The sequence below is a fragment of the Lactuca virosa genome, chromosome 9, assembly GCF_052849685.1.
Source record: "Lactuca virosa cultivar CGN04683 chromosome 9, Lactuca_virosa_CGN04683_v6, whole genome shotgun sequence".
Taxonomy (NCBI): Eukaryota; Viridiplantae; Streptophyta; class Magnoliopsida; order Asterales; family Asteraceae; genus Lactuca; species Lactuca virosa.
This window is the reverse complement of record NC_136434.1, coordinates 232,910,254-232,931,462: the sequence shown is the minus strand read 5'-3', so window position 1 is coordinate 232,931,462 and position 21,209 is coordinate 232,910,254.

The window sequence follows — 21,209 nt, the reverse complement described above, 5'->3', positions numbered from 1 at the left end:
CCAATAATGTGAAAAATGAGTAATATATAGAGGCTAAAATCAACACCTAATGATCAGTGACAATGTGTCAAGATCTACTAAAAAAGTGGGGAATGACTCAAAAAATTGGTGTTACCGAAAAAACTATGGTCCCAAAAAAATGAATTGGGGGACCCGCCTCAAAGTTCATCATGCACCTCAATGTAAGGTGTGATGAACATAACCTATCTAACTATCTACTCTAGACCCCTAGAAAAATGATGACCTATCTCACAAAGGTGGTGAGAGTCTAAATATACAAGGCTCGGGTGAGACTTGGGAGTACTAAGGGGTATTCCCTCTAAACCAAGATGCGATTCTTCCATGTCTTCAAAATAACTTACCAGACTAATCTTTTCTTGCACACATCGTCCTGACTAACCACTTCAATCCACATCTAGACCCAATTAAGATATGTGCATCAAACCCCTAAACAAGCAGTCTCAAAGTGGTCTGTGAGGCTCAAAGTGTGTCCCATTTGTCCAACACAAGGAATTTCATATCAAGACCCGAGACTAATCTGGTGTTGCTTAATGATGAAGTAAACTAATGACTGGTTGATGTTGGCAACCATAAATCAAATAATTGATATTCATATGCCTTGATTAATGTAACTATGTAAACATATTAGTGATTAGACTTAAATTGCAAGTGTTCGAAGTGTATTTGAAACTTTAGAGTAGTTGACATTAATTTGGAAAAAGAGAATTTATGTGTTTAGATTACTATATTAGAACTAACATGTAAAGTCCAGGGAGGGTAAGGAGGATTACGTGTCTTTAATATTATATAACATTCATGTTCGAAGGGATTCAAACTTGGTAGACTGAAAAGACGTTACTTCGACCTTAAAGAATAACAAGTGATGAATTGGTATCAAAGGCAAACTTTTGAGAAATAAAAATTGGAATGAAATTCCTAAGGAAAGAGGATAAAAGCAGTTTAAGTTTTTGTTTAGTTAAAGAAGTTTTAGGATAAATTCTTACCATCGTGTCTCACAAGACTCATTGTTGTATCATTTCCCTTAGTATGATCCCTTCCACGATATCCTTGAAGTACAATTATAATGAACCGGTTGTTATATACTCTTTTAGTATTGTTGAAGTTTAGGTTTCGTTTAGTGATTCTAGAACTTATTCATTGTAATTGAGTAATGGTCTCCTTGTGTGAGGAAGTTTCGAACATGCGACATCTGAGCAAATGCACGAACAAATGGCGATGTTTTTGAGACAATGAAATTTGTCTGGTAATCCACCCATGACATTTCTTAGTTTTTTGTATGTGACAATTGTGTATTTCTTAGTTTTTGGTATGAGACATTTGTTATTTCATAGTTTTATGTTCATAAACACTTAGTAATGTTGAATTAGGTTTGTATGATACAACTGTGTGTATTTTGAGACTTTTACTCTAATGTTTACCTAGATTTATGTTTGAATGTGATTATTATCAACAAGTTAGTATTAATATTTGACAAAAAAAAGAAACCTGGAATTTTTAAAATTTTAGAATTCTTTTTTAAATAAATTCAATTTACCGACAAAGTTTCCATCGGTAAAAGGATCCGTAGGTAACCCGTCAAACAAACTCAAAATAGCTATATGTCGATAACCGTCGTTGATCTGTAGGTAACTTGGTCAAATAAAGTCAAACGATATTCTGTCAAATATTAATCGCTATTCCGTCGGTAACTCAAAGCTGTTGCTATTGTGCGACAAACACATCCGTCGGTATATATTATCCACGAGCAAAAACAAGACAACCTCAAATCCGTTGAAATTCCATCGGTGCATCCATCTCCCATCTCCGACATAATACCAACAAATTTGACCGTCGATATATATTTACTAGTAGTGAAGCAAAAGTATAATCAGTTAGTATATTTTTACTAGTTCTAAAACCAAGTTTTTTTTTTATTACGTTTATCGTAAGTTTTGATGTTTCTATTGAATATTTTATTTTTATGTTAACATATTCTAACTTGTTTTAGATATAAAAATAAATCTTAGCACTTAAAATCAAAAATAGAGAAAAAAACGGTGTGATCACTCTTTTGAAAAAGACGTAACCTGTTGAAAGGATGACACAAACCCACAAGAAAAAATAATGATTGCTTATGAAGCTCATCCACTAATGTTGTCGGCAGGCCACAAGAGTTTTCTCAATCGTTATTCTTATTGCCAATAACCCCTACTCTAATTATTCAATATTAATTATGCTTTCCAATTCAGTAAATCCACATTCTGCTATATTAAGAGACGTTTAAAAGACCTATGTGTATTTAGCTATCTAATATAACCATAGCGTCTCACGTTAAAATGTTTGAAAAGAATATGAAAGAGTAAAACTTATTTTATCAAGTACCTTTATCAGTTTATTTTTTCCTACCCACCGGTGATTTTATACATACATTTTCTTAATACTGCCTATGTTCAGACCCGATCCAGACGATGGACAACTCGAACATTCGTCAGGGTCTATGTCTCTTAGGAACCTAAAATTCCTAGAGTATATAATATATATAGAAAAAAAAACTAACTTATCTAAAAATGCTAGCATAAATATTATTTTTGCTTTAAATTAATTGTTTTGTAATGTTGTGGACATATTTGTGTTTTTTCAGTATTAATAATGAATTTTATGTAGAGATGCAAAGTTAGACCTGCAGATTTGGGGACCAACCCTAACAGGTCAGGGATTCCCCGTCTTGACAGGTAGCGGAACAAGATGGTTGCTATATTACTCATCCGAAGTAGGGACAGGGCGGGTCGGGGTATGACACTATTCACCCATATAATACCCAAGTATATATGAGAGTTTTTATAAGGGTGACCATTGTTTTTTAATATACGGCCGATGTGGGATGAAGTCATAGATAATAGATTCCCCTCCCTTCGTTAAACCTTTATCGTATTTTTGACTTTTAATTCCAACAACAATTTGTTTCCACCAAACATTACTATGATTTTGGCACTGTATATCTTGTTCAATAGCAACGATTTGAGTTCCTATTTATTTAGTATTCATTTATTCAATCGCAACAATTTTGCGTAGCGTTGTTTTCACATACTTATGTCTTATTTAATAGTTAGCAACGATATGAGTTCATGTTTATTATATATTTATAGTATATTATAGTTTTAAACTTTCAATGAAACAAATAAAAACTAAAATGTGTATTTTTCATATTATTTAATATTATAAACAAATAAAGACTAAAACTGAATCCACAAATTTCCACCATCCTATGTATCCTATTTGAATTTATAATGTGGTTCCAAAAACTAGTTGTATTCTTTAATGTGTGTCTAAATCGTCTATTAATTATACGGAACTAACTTAAATGAACTAATGTAGTAATTTGATTACCAGTCTCAACGAATACGAGTCTTTTGTTCTACGTTTGAAACCTTATCTTTATTCAACAAAATTTGGAGTTAAAAAGGTATTGGATATTAGTCCCACATTGGCAGAGTAGATAAGTGAAGTGAAGGAGAAACAAACAATGTTTTAAAAACCGGGTATTTAGTTAAACCGGTATGCTGACTGGTTTCCGGTTCGAACGCTGAGTAATCGGTTTCTATAATTTTCATATTTTTTTCGTGTTTTCCTATACATACATACACAAATCAAGAACTTGATTTCCACAAGTTCGAATATTAAAATACATATGAAAACAAGTTGTAGATCAATCTAAATAAATTAAAATAACACATAACCATAAGTTTTATATCAACCCACGTGCATTAAAAAGAAAAATAAAGTCCTAGATGAATATAAACGCATCAAAAACTTCATAACATTTATCATGTGTTTTTATTCAGAAAAATCTTAATAAATATGAAAAAACTGTCAAAGTATATTATGCAAAAGGTTTCAATTCAATGTGTTTTTATTCAATTTAACTGGTTCAACCGGTTTAATTGAACCGGTTCAACCGAATTTTTGTAAAAAACGGTCAGTTCGATCCGGTTCAGAAATAGATATAAAACTGGTGATAATTGAACCGCTCCCTTCCCCGGTTTTCGATCCAATCGGTTCGACCGGCCGGTTCAAACCGGTTTTAAAAACATTGGAAACAAGTATATAAAAGGAAGAGTACTCACAATGATAGTTGAATTTGTATTTTAATCCCACATTGCTTGTTATCATAAACAAATGAGAATGAACTTGTTATAAATTAAATAGACTCTTAATGTGTTGAGCTAATCTTGAGTCGATCATTGGATTAGTCTTGAGCCATAAGAATGGCTACCCGATGTTGGTTTTTTTCTACCCGAATCTGTTGGGGCTAGGGATGTGTATGGAGAGTTAAGTTTGGGTACGGGTATAGAGGTTGTAGTCCTTGTGAATATTTGCCCACGTTGCATCTTTAATTTTGTCTTTTATAACAGCGTGTCTATTTTTAATTGAATTTTTAGTGTCTATTTTTAATTGAATTTTTATAATATTTATGACTTTGGGGTTTCATTTTTTCTTTTTGCCCTGGACCTATTATATCTTTGGAGTGGCCTCTTTATTATTCTGCATACAGTTTGTCTATTGTTCTGCATACACTTTCTGAATACATCATCGAGTTCAAATTCTATGTTGGTATGTTCATCATATAGTTGGGATTCTACATCTTCAGCTAATAAGTATGATTGTAACACCCAATTTTTTCAACAATTGCTCAAGCTATGTTGCTTTCTTATTACAATACTAAAATTGATGTCGGGAAACGATAAAATGTGTAAAAAGATATCATATATTTATACACAATTGACTCATCAATGAGCATATCAACGATTTCTAATGCATATAAAGTGTACTTTAAAATGTTGGAAGAAACTTTACATGAAAGTCTACATAACTTTTTTGTAGGTATTATTCAATTGTACGAACACGAATATTTTCGTAAGCCAATTGTCAATGCCATACAACATACTTTTGTATGCCACATATGAACCCAAACATGGATTTTTAGGCATGTTATACAATATTATTGTATATAAGGAATTGTCTAGTTGCATGAAGAGGTTAATACATGAAAGGTGATCACGAATACACAATCATTATGCTTGAAGTGATATCCTTTCAGAATTCAGTGTTTTGAAATCTATTATTTGGTGTTGTTAGTTCCAACAACAACATGAACATCCTCCATTAAATTATGAATTGTAATTTTTTTAATTAGTCATAATGATTTTTTGTTTTTATTTAAAGATTGAGAAAGTTGGAAAGGTATAGAAGGTCACAATTTTCATGGTTTATGTATGGTTTAATTAAGCCTTAAGGATGAAGTGAGAAGAAAAGGGAAAACGGATGCGGCTAATATAGATTGAGGGATGGATGGAAGTATAACCATTCCTACCCCGTAAATTGTAGGGCCTCCCAAAATTGAAAATTACACCATTAATTGAAGGTTTTATAAACAATCTATCTAGCCGCCATGAAACTTTTTACATCTAGATTTCAACCAAGAGTACAACTTTACTTTAATGTGACTATTAATCGAATCTCATCTCACGTAATTTTGTTGAATATAAAATTATTATATTACAACCACAATATCTATAAGGACATACGCATCATCACATGAAAACAAACCTTTTATAGAAACTGTAAATAAGAAGCCGATAAAAAAGAGAAACCAATAAATAAGACATTTTTAACAAGTCACATAAAAAGATAATACTCATTAGAATCACGACCAAATTATCCCAGTAGTTCCACACCTTCTTGCATACCTCCGTTCAAATTAAAAAGGAACAAACATTTGATCATGAGTTTCAACATCCGTAACAGAAAATGATACAGATTTTATCCAACTTAATTCCTCTTCTATTCAAATTTTTTGGAGAAGTCAATCCAACTCTTAAAATTATTGGTCATATACAAAAACTTTAATTGAAACCAATGTGTTCCAACATATCGGACCATGATCCAAGTTAATGTAACTATCCAAATAGTGTCTAACTAAAGAAACGGAAATATCACACAAACCATACACTTTTGGAATGCATCAACTAGAGAATCATTCAGAACAACACCTTGAATAGGATCCAATAACTATATTTCATTATGTCTCTCAATATTTCTCTAGGAGTATGTTACCGTATCTAAACACACCTCGCAAGTGATAGTATGATGAAACCATATTGTTTCTAACATTTTCAAATGCATACAATCTTGGAAACCTTCTTTCTACATCGTTTTGGGAGTTTGTCTGTAAAATAGAATTATTGTTATTATCTAATCTTATTCGAAATTGAAACTTCAGTTTCAATTACTCACTAGGTTTCTCGAACCTAAGGCTACTATTTTCACATGTACTTAGATTAGGGATTGAAACATGAGTTTTAGAACTAGTTTGAAATATTGTTAGAAGGCAACGAGCTTGTAGAGGTTCAATTTTTTGGAAATATGCTCACTACCACACCAAGTTAGTGATACAATAATAAATCCATGATGTTAAGTAGTCATACACATAGCTCAATCTTGAAAAGCAAGAATAAATAATTAAGGGACTAACTTGTTAATCATTAATAAATAGTGAGTTAACTAGGAATTAAATGGGAATGACCATTTATGAATAAAGGTCCATACTTTGAATTATGATATTAATAACATAATTAGGGATACTTGGAGAAGAACATAATTTCTATGGTTTGTGTACTATATAAGACATAAAAATCCTTGATAGAAAAGTCTACGACAAATGAAAATTTTGTTCTCTACCTTTTATCCCCTCTCCCCTCTCATTTGGAAAGTGAAAAGCACAAGGAAGAAACCCTTTTGGGGTTTATGATTCTAGCTTGGTGGCTAAGAAAGAAGATCTTGCGTAATTGATGATATGTGGTGTGATTCTAATAGCGAAACTCTACTTCGGATTTTTCCATTTTTAGGCTGCAAGAGGTAAATATATCTTACTTTTTATGGTTGGTTTTTTTATTCCTTATGACTGCAATAACTTTTGATCCATGGAACATTGTTGGAGTTTTGATTATTATGAATTTGCTGCCAATTTATGTTCTAAATTTTCAACAAGAATCAACAGTAGTATCAGAACCAATGATTCATCAAAGGTTTTGTCGACTCCCTGAGCATGCCATATTTCGTCAGCTAGTTTGGCAGCTCTCCAGTCTTTTTTCTTTTGCCTTGTGGTCGGGGAGTCGTTTGATTGATCAGAGGACATAATCTCCTCTTCAGTTGGCTTTTTCATGAGATTTTAGAGGAGATTTCGGAGGAGATTGAACTGGAGATTTTTGTCTTCGGGGAAAGGGGGATTTAGAGCTTTCTTTGGTAGTGTTGATTTCCATTATCTTAGATTTTCCCCCTTTTAAGAAAGAAGGCTTCGTTTTCTCCTCATTTTTTTTTTCAATTTGTCCAGTTGGGACAGGACCTTGGCAAATTGGAACATTGCTTTACCGTTAACTTCATTTGTTGTCATTAGGGTTTGGTTCTTGATGTACTGAGAGAGATCTTTGCAAACGGTAAGAGTTTCAGTCAGTGTTTCCTTTGTTGTGACCGAGCGCCGAAGACCTTTGATTGTTTCTTGAAGTTCTACGTATCCTGCTTCATAGGCATCATGAGTTGCATTAATCAGATGAGTGGTCTTCTGGTGTTTCTCTTTGGTCACCTTTTGGAGTTGTTCCTTCAGAGCTTTGACTTCGGTGATGAACTCTTCTTCCTTCTGCAAAAATTGTTCATGGTCCTTTTTCCTTTGTTCATCAAGAGTCGTACGCCCTTGTTCAATCTTCAGAAGTAGTTGTTGGGCGGTAAGCTTTTTTTGGGCCTCAATTTGAAGAATTCGTTCTTCAAGAGATTGAAGTACCGAGGGAGGTGGAGTCTGCGGTGGTCGAGTTTTGGATTGTTGAGATGTTTGAACTGTAGAAAGAATTTGATCGATTTTGCTTTGGATATCAAGAAATTCTTTCCTTGTTATTGTGTGTTTCTTTTTCTTCGTCTTCTCCTTGAGTTTGGAGGTAGAGATTTGGGATCCACTGAATTCTTCGAGATCAATAAACATAGGAAAGTCTTGTGTAATTGGTTCCTTGTTCACCTTGGTATAATTGTCGTCGTCCTAATCGAGAAGTGGATCTATGTTGAGTCGCACTTCGGTGCTCCGTTGGAATGATCCCTTTGGTTTTGATGAAGATAATGGAGGATGAGAGGCAAGTTTGGTACCTCCAGTCTGAGCCCTTTCTCCGGGCTGAGCTTTATGAACAGTTTCTTCCATCACCGTCATCCGAGCTCTCGTTTGGGCCATATCATGAGCTTTCTTCATATTGATGATTGTTGAAGCAAAGTACGAGGTCACATGACGATTGGCTTCTTCTCTCTTTTGTTGGATCAGCATAGATTGCTCCTTCCTTACTCTGATTGCTCGTTTATGAGCTTCAAACTTTTGGAAGTCTTCGTTAGAGGCTAGTCTGTACTTCGTCCAACTGTCACCTGAAAAATGAGAATTTGTACCAGTTACCACCGGGGTGTCCCCCGGGTTCACGGTTGCTTGCCCAATGAGACCCTTCGTGCCTAATCTACTTGATAGTAATGTAGGCGGTATAGGATTTACAAATCTTCCTTGTTCTCCTTGGTTGAAAACCAAGTCAGGCCTCGGATCTGTTTTGGCTAGGGCCGCTGAAAAAGCACCCTGCGGTGCAGTTTGTGTCTAATGTGTATGTGTAAGTGAAGAACAAATGGATTTCATCTCCTATAGGGTAAAGATGTGCCGTTGTTTGCTCCCGGAGACCTTGGGAGGTTGATCGGCATCAGGATCCACTTGGAATCCTGATTGGGTTTTGTCTCCAATCGAACGTTTTAAAACCGATTCACTTGATGAACCAGAGTGGATGGATTGGGTCTTTTCACGTGACTCAACGTTGAGTCCGGTGGCTACTGGAGTCTATTGAGAGTCTCCGTTATGGGCCTTGTGATGATTTTGGCAAGTGGGGGAGCTAGTCGGAGCTATTCTCTTCCTTTGTAGAGGTTGAGAGTCTTCAGCTTCTTCATGTAAAGGGTCTGCAGTATGCTGAGGTTCTGATGTTGGATGAACCTCAGTGGATGGTTTAGAGACCGCAGAACTTTTCCTCTTGGTTTTAGGTTTTGCAGCAACTTTAGAGGTTTTCTTCCTTGCAACCTGTTTGTTTCGATTTCCTTTTGGTGCAGTGACAGGGTCAATGGTTTTAGGAGGGAGAAGGCGGGGTAGAACGATATGACGGTACATCATTCGTAGCCTCCATATGGTCAGAGACCAGTTTGGTGATTAGTCCTTCTTCGGTCAAGATATGTAAAGGAATTTGTCTAATTGGACCGAAGACATATTGATCTTTGGCAAGAGAGTACCTTTTAAGTTTACGGCAGACGAAGTAGTTGATGTCTGCACCTAGACTGATGTAGGTTGCGTCATGAAGGTCTTTGATGCAGAGATACAAAAAGCGGGCATAGGTGACTTCGGTAAGGCCCGGTCTTGTTTCATTCCTTCCAACATAGGTCAAGAAGTCGTCTCATAAGATTGACCCAAAATCCACTGGTTTGTCGGTGAAGATACTCCATAGAAGATCCAAAAATTGCTTGTCTATGGCATATGTGTTTTCGGTTCTGCCGGAAAGGCATTGAATGAGATAGTGACACACGAGTTGCCACACAGCTGGAAGTTTTGCCTTTTTCAAATCAGCAACCCATTTTAATTTGGACTGATAGCCCATCCGATATAGGGCTTTGAATACTTCTTCATTTGAAGGGATCTTGAAGATTGTGTTTGGGGGTACCCTGAGATTGATCGCATCAAGGAATTTGGCCTTGGTGAGCGTCACCGTCGAATCATCAGCAAGAATGAAGTTGATGATTTTAGGGTCATCGATTGGTCGGTAGGAAAAGAAAACACATTTGAACAACAAAGGTAGAGGAACGATGTCAGCCACTAAGTTGAATTTGTTGAAGAGCACGTGTTTCTCCATGTATCTGTTCATAATCTTGATCGGATCATCATAAAAGTCATGATCTTGAAAGATTCCTCGATAATTGCTCGGAGCAATAGTCGGTCCTAGGGTTTTCAAAGTGGATGTCGAACCAGTTGGTTTTTCTTGTTTCTTGGAAACACCTAATTTCACCATTGTTGATTGAAAAAATATTTAAAGAACTTGCCAAAAAGTTTTTGTGCTAGAGGATAAAGAGAAAGATCGTCAGAGAATCAGAAAGCATAAAAGCTTTCTCGTGAAGAAGAAGAAGGGATTTATACCTTCGGATTTGAAAAGATATGCAATTGGGTAAACTATTTCTTTTTTACAGTTGTAACTAGGAAGGTAGAGGGTTTTTATGCGATTTAAAAATAATTAAAATAAGAAAAGAATTCCAGAAAAGACCCACATTTAATGCTAAATGGGTGCATTAAATGAATGAAATGATGAAATGGGTAATCGTGGGTTGATGTGTAGAGGTAACTGTCAGAGACGTGGGTAAAACGTTTCGAAAAAGCATCTCTTGGCGGTAAGGGTTTGAAAAGTTACCTTAATTTGGGTTTTGGTAAATCTTTTATTAAAAACAAAAGATGGAACGGTTTTTGAAAAGGTACCGTTAAGTTTGACAGCCATATTTAATGAATGGAATAAAAACATTCCTTTGTAAAAATTAAATGTTACAATTCATTAAATAGCACACATAAAAACCTTATTTATTGCTAAACAGGAAAAACGAACTTCATGTTCTTGAAAGGAAAGAACTGCAATGAAATCGATTGATTACGACTGCAGTATCTTGAGCACTACAGAGAGACTTGATCATGAGGTTAAATATAAAATAATAAAGTGACTTGAAGAGTACATAAATCATAAATATTCTTCGATAACCAGAGGATACCGAGGAGGAATTTATGAGATCTGTGCTCAGTAGTTAACCTTAAAAGGGAATAAAAAATCTATCATGGACAAATACATCTACTTCAAAGACCAGATAACGAGGTGAATGAGGAAAATCTATTTGTTAGATGTGAAGACCAAAGGTCTTCACATTTTATCCTTTTAAGAAGAACTGAGGATTGGGAATCATCATTCCTAGCATTTCTAAGAAACCATTAAGTTTAGTGGAACCAAGTGCTTTTGTGAAAACATCTGTAATTTCTTCATGGGATGGAACAAAAATAAGTTCGATGTTACCTTTTAAGATATGATCTTTGTGAAAATGATAACATAGTTCAGTGTGCTTCGTCTTTGAGTATTCGATTGGATTGTGTGATATAGCAATTGTACTCTGAATCACAATAAATAGGTATTCGTAACATTTGATAGCCATAATCCATGAGTTGAATTTTCATCCAGAGGACATGTGAACAGCAACTTGCTGCGACAACATATTATGCCTCCGTGACATCTTAGGATCAGATTGATATCTGACAGACAAACCTGTTGCGAAGACTATGTCTGATCTACTTGCGTTTAGGTACAATAGAGAACCAATCATTCCTCGGTATACTTTTAGATCAACCGACTCTCCGGTGGAGTCTACGACAATCTTAAAGCCGAAGGCCATAGGAACCTTTACCGAGGATCAATTATCCATTGAATATTTCTTTAACAACTCTACATTATACATTTATTGATGAATGAAGATTCCTTGAGGAACTTTCTTGATTTGTAGACCAAGAAAGAAGTTAATCTCTTTGTTCATGCTCATTTGAAATTTACTAGTCATGAGCTTGGCGAAGTCGTCTACCATAACTTGATCAGTTGAACCGAAAGTAATGCCATCCATGTAGATTTGTACAAGCATTAGATGCTTTTCACTTGAACATTGAAAGAGGGTAGGATCAATGACCCCACACTTGTATCCAGATTTGATAAGAAACTTAGAAAACGTTTCATACCACGTTCTTGGTGCATGCTTAAACCCATACACAACTTTCTCGAATTTGTAGCAGTAATGAGGAAGATCAAGATTCTCAAAACCTAGAGGTTGCTATAAGTATACTTCTTCTTTCAGTTCACCATTGAGGAAGGCACTTTTTACATCCATTTGATTTACTTTGACATTTTTGTGTGCCACCTACGCCAGGAAGATGCGTATGGCCTCTAGCCTTGCAAGTTGAGCATATGTTTCATCTAGTCAATTCCTTCCAATTGGCTTTAACCCTTTGCTACAAGTTGGGCTTTGAGTCTGATAACCACGCCTATCTCATCCAATTTGTTGTGAAATACCTAGTGAGTTCCAACTACGGTATGCCCTTTTGGTTTGGGGACTAGATTCCAAACCTTGTTTCTTTCAAATTCAGCAAGCTCTTCTTGCATTGCAACAATCCATTTGTGGTCCCGAAGAGCATATTTGATGGTTCTGGGTTCCGCAGAGGACATGAAAGCTGCATAATGATAATGTTTAGTTAAATCATCAGAAGAGAGAGTACATATACCTGCAGAAGGACTCCCTATTATCTGTTCGGGGGATCATTTCTTGTCCAGATGTGTAGACATGAATGATGATCAGCATTTGCATTTGATGGAATGTCTTCAACTTCGAGAGGAGTTTCTCTTTGAATGTCTTGTAGCTGTTCCTCTTCAGTCTGAGAATATCCTTCGGAATGATCTTGAATGAGTTTCTCTATTGAAGGTGAAGGTTTCCCCTGCAAAGTTGATGGTTCCCCCTAGATTGAAGCACTGTGAGTGAAAGGAACTATGGGAACTTCACCAGTCACTATCTCTTCAACATCTTCTTCCGAGTCTTCAGATTCTTTAGAACTCCTTGAACTATTGTTGTTGACAAATGGGATTGCTTCATCTATGATTGGAACCTCGATGGTTGGGATTGTTACAGGAATTGAGGGATTGCTTTCCCCCTCAACCGGAGAGGTGGAAGTCATGTTTGAAAAGTCTTCAGATACTGAAGGACCAGAGTCTTCGGTATGTTGTAATTATGCAGAAGGAGAGATTAAGACTTCAAAAAGTCTTGAAATTTATGGAGGATCGAAGAGTGTTTCATAGTTGACTTCTACGATGTTGATAGGTTCGAATTCAATTGTATGTCATTTTCCATGATAAACTTTGTTTCATTGAGAGGAGTGGTCTTCCAGACATATAAATCATCAAATTTCACGTCAAAGCTTTCTTCTATGATTCTTGTTCTTCATATTAGAATTTTGTATGCTACCTTGTTTGTCTAATATCCCAAAAATATTCCTTCTTCCAATTTGGGTGCAAATTTGCTCAGATGTTCTTTGTTTTTTACTACAAAACACTGGCAACCAAAAATGTGAAAGAAACGAACATATGGTTTACGATTGTTCAAACCTTCATATGGAGTCTTGTTGAGTCGTTTGTTGATGATGCTCCAGTTTTGTACAAATCATGTTGTTGAGTCTGCTTCTGCCCAAAAGTAGAGAGACATATTTGCAAAGTTGAGCATTGACTTGGTAGCTTCTACTAGATTTCTATTTCTTCTTTCTACCACGACATTCTGTTGTGGTGTGTAAGGAGCTGAGAAGTGGTGATTAATGCCTTTTGACACTAGGAATTCATTAAGCAATCAATTTGTAAATTCAATTTCGTTGTCATTTGGAATCTTCGAATAGGAAGCTTGATTTGTAATTTAATTTCCTTGATGAAGTTGATCAAGCTCTGCGGTGTTTCTGATTGTAGTCTTAAGAAAAACACCCATGTGAAACGAGTAAAATCTTCGACTATAACCAAAATGTACTTCTTATGATGTATGCTTACCACCGTAGAGGGACCGCAAAGGTTAATATGAAGCAACTCTAAAGGTTCAGTGATGGAAGAATCAACTATCAAAGGACGACTTCCCTTGGTTTGCTTTCCACATTTACAAGAAGGGCATAAAGTGTCATTGTCAAATTTGAGATGAGGAAATCCTCGCACCATCTCTCCGGTAACCAAATTGTTGATGTATTGAAAACTGAGGTGAGCAAGCTTCATGTGCAATAGTCAGCTGACCTCGAAGACCACTTTTGACAGAAAACACAGTTGTGGTTTACTGATGACTAGAGATATGTATAACTGGAACATTGTTCCAACAGTCTTTGATTTGATTAGACACCATGATCTATCTTTCTTCATTATGTAGTTGTATTCGTCATCAAATTCAACATGATGACCAGATCTGTAGAGTTGCCCAACACTGATGAGATTGTGTTTTAACCCTTCGACATAGGCAACTCTTTGAATTGAGAAGTTTCCATTTGTTAGGACACCATATCCTCGAATGGTTCCATTTGCATCATTTCCAAAAGTTACGTGACCACCATTTGTGACTGTCTTAAAATCACGAAGGTATTCTAACCTTCTTGTCATGTGCAAGGAGCAGGAGTTATCTATCAACCATTCTGTTTCGTGATCCTCCTCGCACATTTTCTGCATTATAAATTAGTTAATTTGGGCACCCAAAATTGTTTGGGGCCCGCAACACCATAATAAGATTGAATTTATGCAGTGTGTGGTTTAGTTGTGACTTTTAATGATGTGTTGTTTTTTTTTCTTCTTAATCCATATCCTTTTTGAAGTAAGGTTCCTCTTTTTGGGTTTCATGACAGACTTCTTAACAGGTGGATAAGTACTAATGCTTAATTTCTTTTCATTTATCCAAATTGTTTGCCTGAGTTTTGATTTAGGAATATAAACCATGTGCTTAGCCAGATTCAGTATTATTTCGTCCTTTTCTTTGTCCTTTTGATTGATAACAGGAGTGTTATCAACCATTACTGCCTTGAGTTTTTGGTCAGGCTTTTTGTACATGACAGTCTTGGGATTTTCAGGCCTTTTGTGACTTTGAGTCCTTTTGGGACTTGTGATTTTTTATTCCTTGTTTAACTTCTGCGTAGAATTGGAGTTGGTTTTTTATAAGGTTGTTACGTAGAGTTATTTTGAAAAGATTTGCCTAGTTTATGTCTTTGCCTTTTAAAGAGTATCGACTTGGTTATGGGTCCAGGAGAGGAATCATCGGAGCTTTAGAATTAGTGACATTTTGAGCATTGTTTGGTCTCGAATTTGTCTGCTCTTACTCCTTGGGGGAAGAGTTTATATCTTAGTGATGGATTTAACAAAATTTTGCGGTGAAACTTGTGTTGAGTGAGATACCGCAGTGTATTCAGTACTTACCTTTCCTGGGATATTTGGCTTTGGGGACTCTTTTGGTTCATCTATAATGATTTCTTCATCTAAGTCAGATCCTGAGCCAGGAAATATCGATATAATGACTGGTATGGATTTCATATTTTTAGAGACTCCTGAGGATTTTGGGATAATATCTTCAACATCATAGTTGTTGTTTAGGACATGAAGTTTTCCAAAATGACATTGAATGTCTTCGGGATGGGTATTGTTTTTGATTGGGAAGTGAAAGTTACTGTCAGGTGGGACATAGGGATGTTCAGCATTAAAACGAGTTAGAGATTTCTCTCCGGTATTGTAACCATTTGACCATCCCTAGTTATAAGTGTTGTCTACGGACCCATTAGTGACTAAAATTTTAATTTCTTCACTTTCATTAAAGGTCTTTTCTATTAATTTGTTTAAGCGTACAATTTCATTTCGGGCTAGATCCTGTTGATTAAAAGCAACGTCTAACTGATTTTCACTAAGCAATCTAGCATCCTTTTCTAGTTTCAAATCTGCTTCTAACATGATGACCTCAAGTTTTTTGTCTTCTAGTCTTCCTCTCAAGTGGTACAACTCTTAGTTCACTATGTTCTTTTTATCTAAGGCCTTGTTGTAATCTGAAAGGACAGCAGGACACGTTTGAGTAATTTATACAAGATATGGTTCACAGTCATGCATGTTGTAGTTATTTGACTGAATCATAAGTTTTACCTATTCAATGATGCAGATGGTTCCTTCCTTTGCCATGAAGCATTAGTTTTTCTTCATCTTTTCAGTGTTCTCCTTTGCAACCAAACATAACTTGCCTCTTTTCCTTTTGTTGTCATTATCTTCATCTTCATCTCCCGAGGACCAAACTTGATGATTTCTTCTTACTTGTTCCACAAAGGCTTTCTCAATCTTCTCCTTATCTTCAGCCTCTTGAGCCATTCTAAGGTAGAATGATTTGTCTTTTGCGACATTGGCTTTTCCGTCTCTAGCAAAATGATTTTCTTTGTGACATTTATGGCATATAAGAACTCCTTCCTTTTTCTCTTCTGTATCTTCTACGGTATCTGAAGATTTTTCTTCTTTTGATGCTTCAGAGGAGTATAAGATCATTAGTGGTGTGTTTTGAGACTGAGCCTGATAGGATGGATTTCTAGGATATCTGGAAGACTAAGGATAGTGTTTAACGGTGTTGTTTTGAGGACGGTAGTTGTGGTTAAACAGAGGTCTTATAAAGTGTTGGTTTTTACGGTAGTTGAATGGAGGGAATATGTTGAATTGTTGGGTAACAAGGATTAATGCATGTTGAAAAGCTTCTTCATCTTCGTTTTGCATATCTGCTTCATATGACTACAGTCTGTCATCATATGAGGTTTAATATGGTGTTTCTCCAATATGATGATACTGATGAGATGGGTTAGTAGTCTGCGGTGAATAGGCGACTGTTGAGAGAAAAACTTTTAAGGATCACTTGAACAAACGTTAGTATAAGATAATAAGTTGCAGAATAAGTTAATCTCAAGGATCAAGTTAGCTCAACAACAATAAGTTAGAAGTGTTACATAGTTAGTTGCGGAAATATAAAGAAAATATAAATGACAACAAGTTATATAAAGTAAACACCAAGCTGATTCATAACAAGGTTTGCAGTCGAACACAAGTTAGTAAATGCAAACAAGTTAAGGTGAAGAGGAACTCGGTTTATCAGAAGATAATAGATAGAGAAGAATGATCTTTATATTGTAATGAAAGTTCAGAAAGATCGTGAAGATGTGTATTGATTATATGAAGTCGGAGACTCTATTTATAGAGTCCCAAAATTACATATCGAAATAAAGGACTATTAAACTACTAAATTCAATGAACATCAAAGGTTCACTGGATAATAAAAAGAGTGTACACTAAGTCAATAAAAAGACAAAACAGATCTTCATGCAATCTTCAATACTACGGTAGCGGATGCGGTTGCGGTTCATTGCGGTTGCGGTTCAATTGCGGTTCAACAAAAATAATTCTTCATTGCAATAGACAAATTCTACTACGGTGTCAACTTCCACTGCGGTATCAGCAACAAATCAGACTGTGGTTCCTTTAGCTAAAGAGGGTCACCTTTTGTATCAATAATTTCCCCCAAAGTGACCTCTTCAGCTTTCTTCTTCACTTATTGAGTTCCAGGAACTTGATTAAGATCCACCAAAATTTCCTTACTTCACACAACCAAAGGATTCTTCTAGTTATCTCAAACTTGACTTCATATGTTGTATTCTTTGATCTTTGAACCGAAGCCAAGGTGGTATCCAGTTGCTTTTTGGTCAACCGATGCATTGCGGTCACCGGTATAAAGTACTTTAGACCATTTTGAGTTTTCTTGTATACAACACCTAACTCCGGATAATTTGTTGCTTCGAGTGACATATCTTGAAAACTTCAGTAAAGCTTGGTGCAGGCTCGAAGTCAGGAAAGTTGAACTTCTTGGCAAGTACTGGGTGAATTTCAGCATCAATTTTCCGGAAATCGCATACTAGTGACTTAAGAAATTCACAAGCTTTTCTGCACGCAATCTTCATCTTTGGATGTTTATCCGCTTTGATTTGAAATACCCTTTCAATCATAAAGATCTCTTCTGAGTTCATGCATACGAAGTCAGCCTGAGTTCTGATGTAGTCATTTCCTCTTCTGGTCAGGGTATACTGAACAAAATCAGTCTTCATGAACTTTCTGACTTTGTAATTCTTTACCCCTTCTGGTCTATCACTAGACGAGTTTTTTTTCCAAAATCAGAACATTGCTTGGCATGAAAGAGGCTCAAGCATTCAAACTCCATTGGAAATCTTCAAGCATCAGGAAGATTAAGATCAAGGGGTTCAAATACAGGAAAGTATTTTGAGTTGGGAGAGATGGGAATGTCCCAGTAGCCATCCGAAGGTGGTTGAGCATAAGTAAGATGAGGAATGTAGTCTGCATCCAGAATCCTGCGGGTTGGATTCACACATGAATTTATCATTGTTTCATCAAAGGAAGTGTCGAACCCTTGCTCTTTCCATATTTCAATAGAAAACTTTGCTGCTCTCCAGTCTTTCTTCCTTTGATTTGTTGTGGGATGATCAGACGACATAACTTCTTCTTCTCCAATGGGTTTGGAGTGATGAGAAGTTGATTTTGTTGGAGATTGGGGTGGAGATTGATGAGATTGACGAGGAGACTTTTGTCGTGATTTTGGGGGTGAAGATCGAGGAGTAGGTGGTTTTTCATGTTCTTCGGTAGGAGAAGGTTGGATTATTGGTGGTGTTTGATGTTGATGAACTGAAGGGGTCTTTGAATGTGAAGGACGTTGTTCTTGATGAAATCTTGGAGTGTATTCACTTCCCCCTTTTGAGGAAGCAACCACATGTTTCTCCTCAAACCATTATTTGAGACCATCAAATTTTGAAAAGGTCTCATTGAATTGATATTCATCTGATCACAAACTTGAAGGTTGTCCGGAATGTCTTTGTTGAAGAGTAGTTGATAGATTTCCTTTGTAAGACGAAGGATCTCTCATCAACACTCGAGTTGGTAGTGAGTGATCGACGCAGACCATTGATGGTGGTTTGGAGAGCCGCAAGGCCAGATTCGTAAGCAGTATGAGTTTCTTCGACCGGTTGTTTGGAGTGAGCGGCTTGTTTTTCAAGAGTAAGTTTGAACTCATCATTTTGTGTAGTTACTTCCTTGACGAGTCTTTCAGCTGTTGAGATGAACTCCTTATGATCTACGGTTCTGCTATTGTCCAGTTCCCAGATACCCATTTCAACCCTTATAAGCATACGCTCTGCGGCCATTCACTCCCTTGTTTCCAGTTGTTCAACGAGTGACTGCGGGGTAGCAAAGTCAGTGTTCTGTGGTTGATTGGTAGCAACTACGGCGAAGATTTGGTCAATTTTGGATTGTAGACTAAGAAACTATTTTCTGGATACCATAATTTTCTTCTTCTTCTTTTGCTTTGGTTGGAGGTGGAGTGTTGAGATCCACTGGACTCGTCATCATCAAAAACCATGAGAAATTCTTCTGAGTTGGGAGGCTGTAGAACATCTTCCGGATCTACTACGTCGAATCCAAACATTGGGGCTGAGCTTATCCCGATTGCGGTGTCGTCGTCGTTGGAATCATGAATTTCTGCAGTTAGGGGAGGTTTGGAAGTGCCAACAATATTTTCCATCTGTTGAACATTTTGAACCGTTGCCTCCATGGTAGATACCCATTTCTAAATAGAAAGGATGTAATGGACCGTTTTGGCATTGTTTCCGCCCAATATTTTGCTACGATCTGAATATCTTTCTCCTTTTGTTGTTGTTGTTGGACTTGATACGCCTTTCTTGCTTTCATTGTACTCTTAAAAACTTCAAATTTTCTGATTCCGGACATGGTACTTGGACGGTATCGAGTCCAAGAATCATCAGAGTTGTATCTGTCAAATCCTTGTCACACCAAGGTGTCCCTCGGGTTTGTGGTTTCTTGCATATTTGTGCTCCCCACGCCTAGAACACTTGATCGTAATGTCGATGGAATAGGATTTCCTGAGCTTCCTTGGTCTCCTTGACCTAAAGTCAAGTCTGGACTCGGCTCAGTTCCGGCAAGGGCTAAGAAAGAAGTGCCTTGTGGTGCAACTTGTGTATTGAGTGTTTGTGTGACACGAAGAAAGATGGAGTTCAACTCCTCATCTTTAAATACGTGCAAGTATGATGCCCTGGAGACCTTAGGGCGACTCGTCACAATTGGGTCCACTTGGGATCCAATTGGGGGTGTGTCTCCATGATGTGATGAAACAGATACACTTATTGTATCTGAGTGGTAAGATGGGGTGTGAGTGGGTGAGTCTGTGGTGACTCCAGTGACTACCGAAGTCTTTTGAGAGAGTGTGGTATAAGTCGTGGTTCGCATATGGCTTTGACTGGGGGTGAGTTTGAGTTTCTTTCTCTTAAATACATCACTAGAATTTGAAGACTCATGATGAGTGTCATCTAAAACATACACTGGGGGATCTTGGGTCTAGGAAGGGGAATAGGGAACTGCAGCAGAGGGTTCTGCAGTCTTGGCTTTTCGTTTCTTGGGAGTACCAGCTCCCTTTTTGTTAACTAGTGCTTTCTTCGAAGTAACAATAGACTTAACTCATTTTGGTTTGGGCTGAGCTACTTGGTCGGTGGTAGTAGGGGGGTCCTGTGTTGCGGTAGACTGACTAGGTCTTGGCAGGGAAGAGTGGTATGGGGCAATACCACTTGTAGCGACAATATGGTCAGCTACCTCAAGGTTTGTGAGTCCAATGGACTCCAAGATATACATTAGTAAACGTCTAAGGGGTCCAAAATAGCTCGATCTTTAGAGGCAGTGTAACTTTTTAGATCGCGAGTTGAAAACAAGTTTGTGTCGTTGCCCATATCAAGCTTGGCCTCCTTGTGAAGATCAAAGATGCAAAGTGACCAAAAAACGAGCAAAAGTAAGCTCTGTAGCACCCTTCTTTGGAGCCCCCTTAGGGATGTATTGCAAGAAATCATCCCACAAAATTTGTCTATAGTTCACAGCATTCCCTGTGTAGATACTCCAGACAATCTCCAGGAGCTTGATTCCCATGTTATCAGTACCACAAGTTCTTCCTGAAAGACTCCTGATGATGAAATGGCACACAAACTGCCAAACCGCTGGAAGCTGGTTCTTATTGAATTCACTAATGCCCTTGAGCTTCTTCTGGTAACCCATTTGATACAGAGTAGAGACCACGTCGTTTGGGCTTGGGGAGTAAAACTTTGTCGATGGAAGAACCCTAAGACTGATTGCACTTGGAAAATTTTCTTTTGTTAGCACCACCAGATAGTCATCCACAAGATTTAGATGAACCTCTTGTAAGTTGTGGCTAGGTCGAAACGCCGAGAAAGCACATTTGAACAAAATCGCCATTGGAACTGCTTCAGTGAAGTCATCAAAAGCTCCATATAGTGAGTGTTTTGGGAGAAACTTGATCATTAGCTTTATCGCCTCGTTGTAAGAAGGATGATCTTCGAAAATGGCTCTGAAATTGCTTGAAGCAATGGATGGAGTTTGATCCTTGATGGTGGATACAGAACCAGTGAGACGAGCAGAACCTGAAGCCTTTGA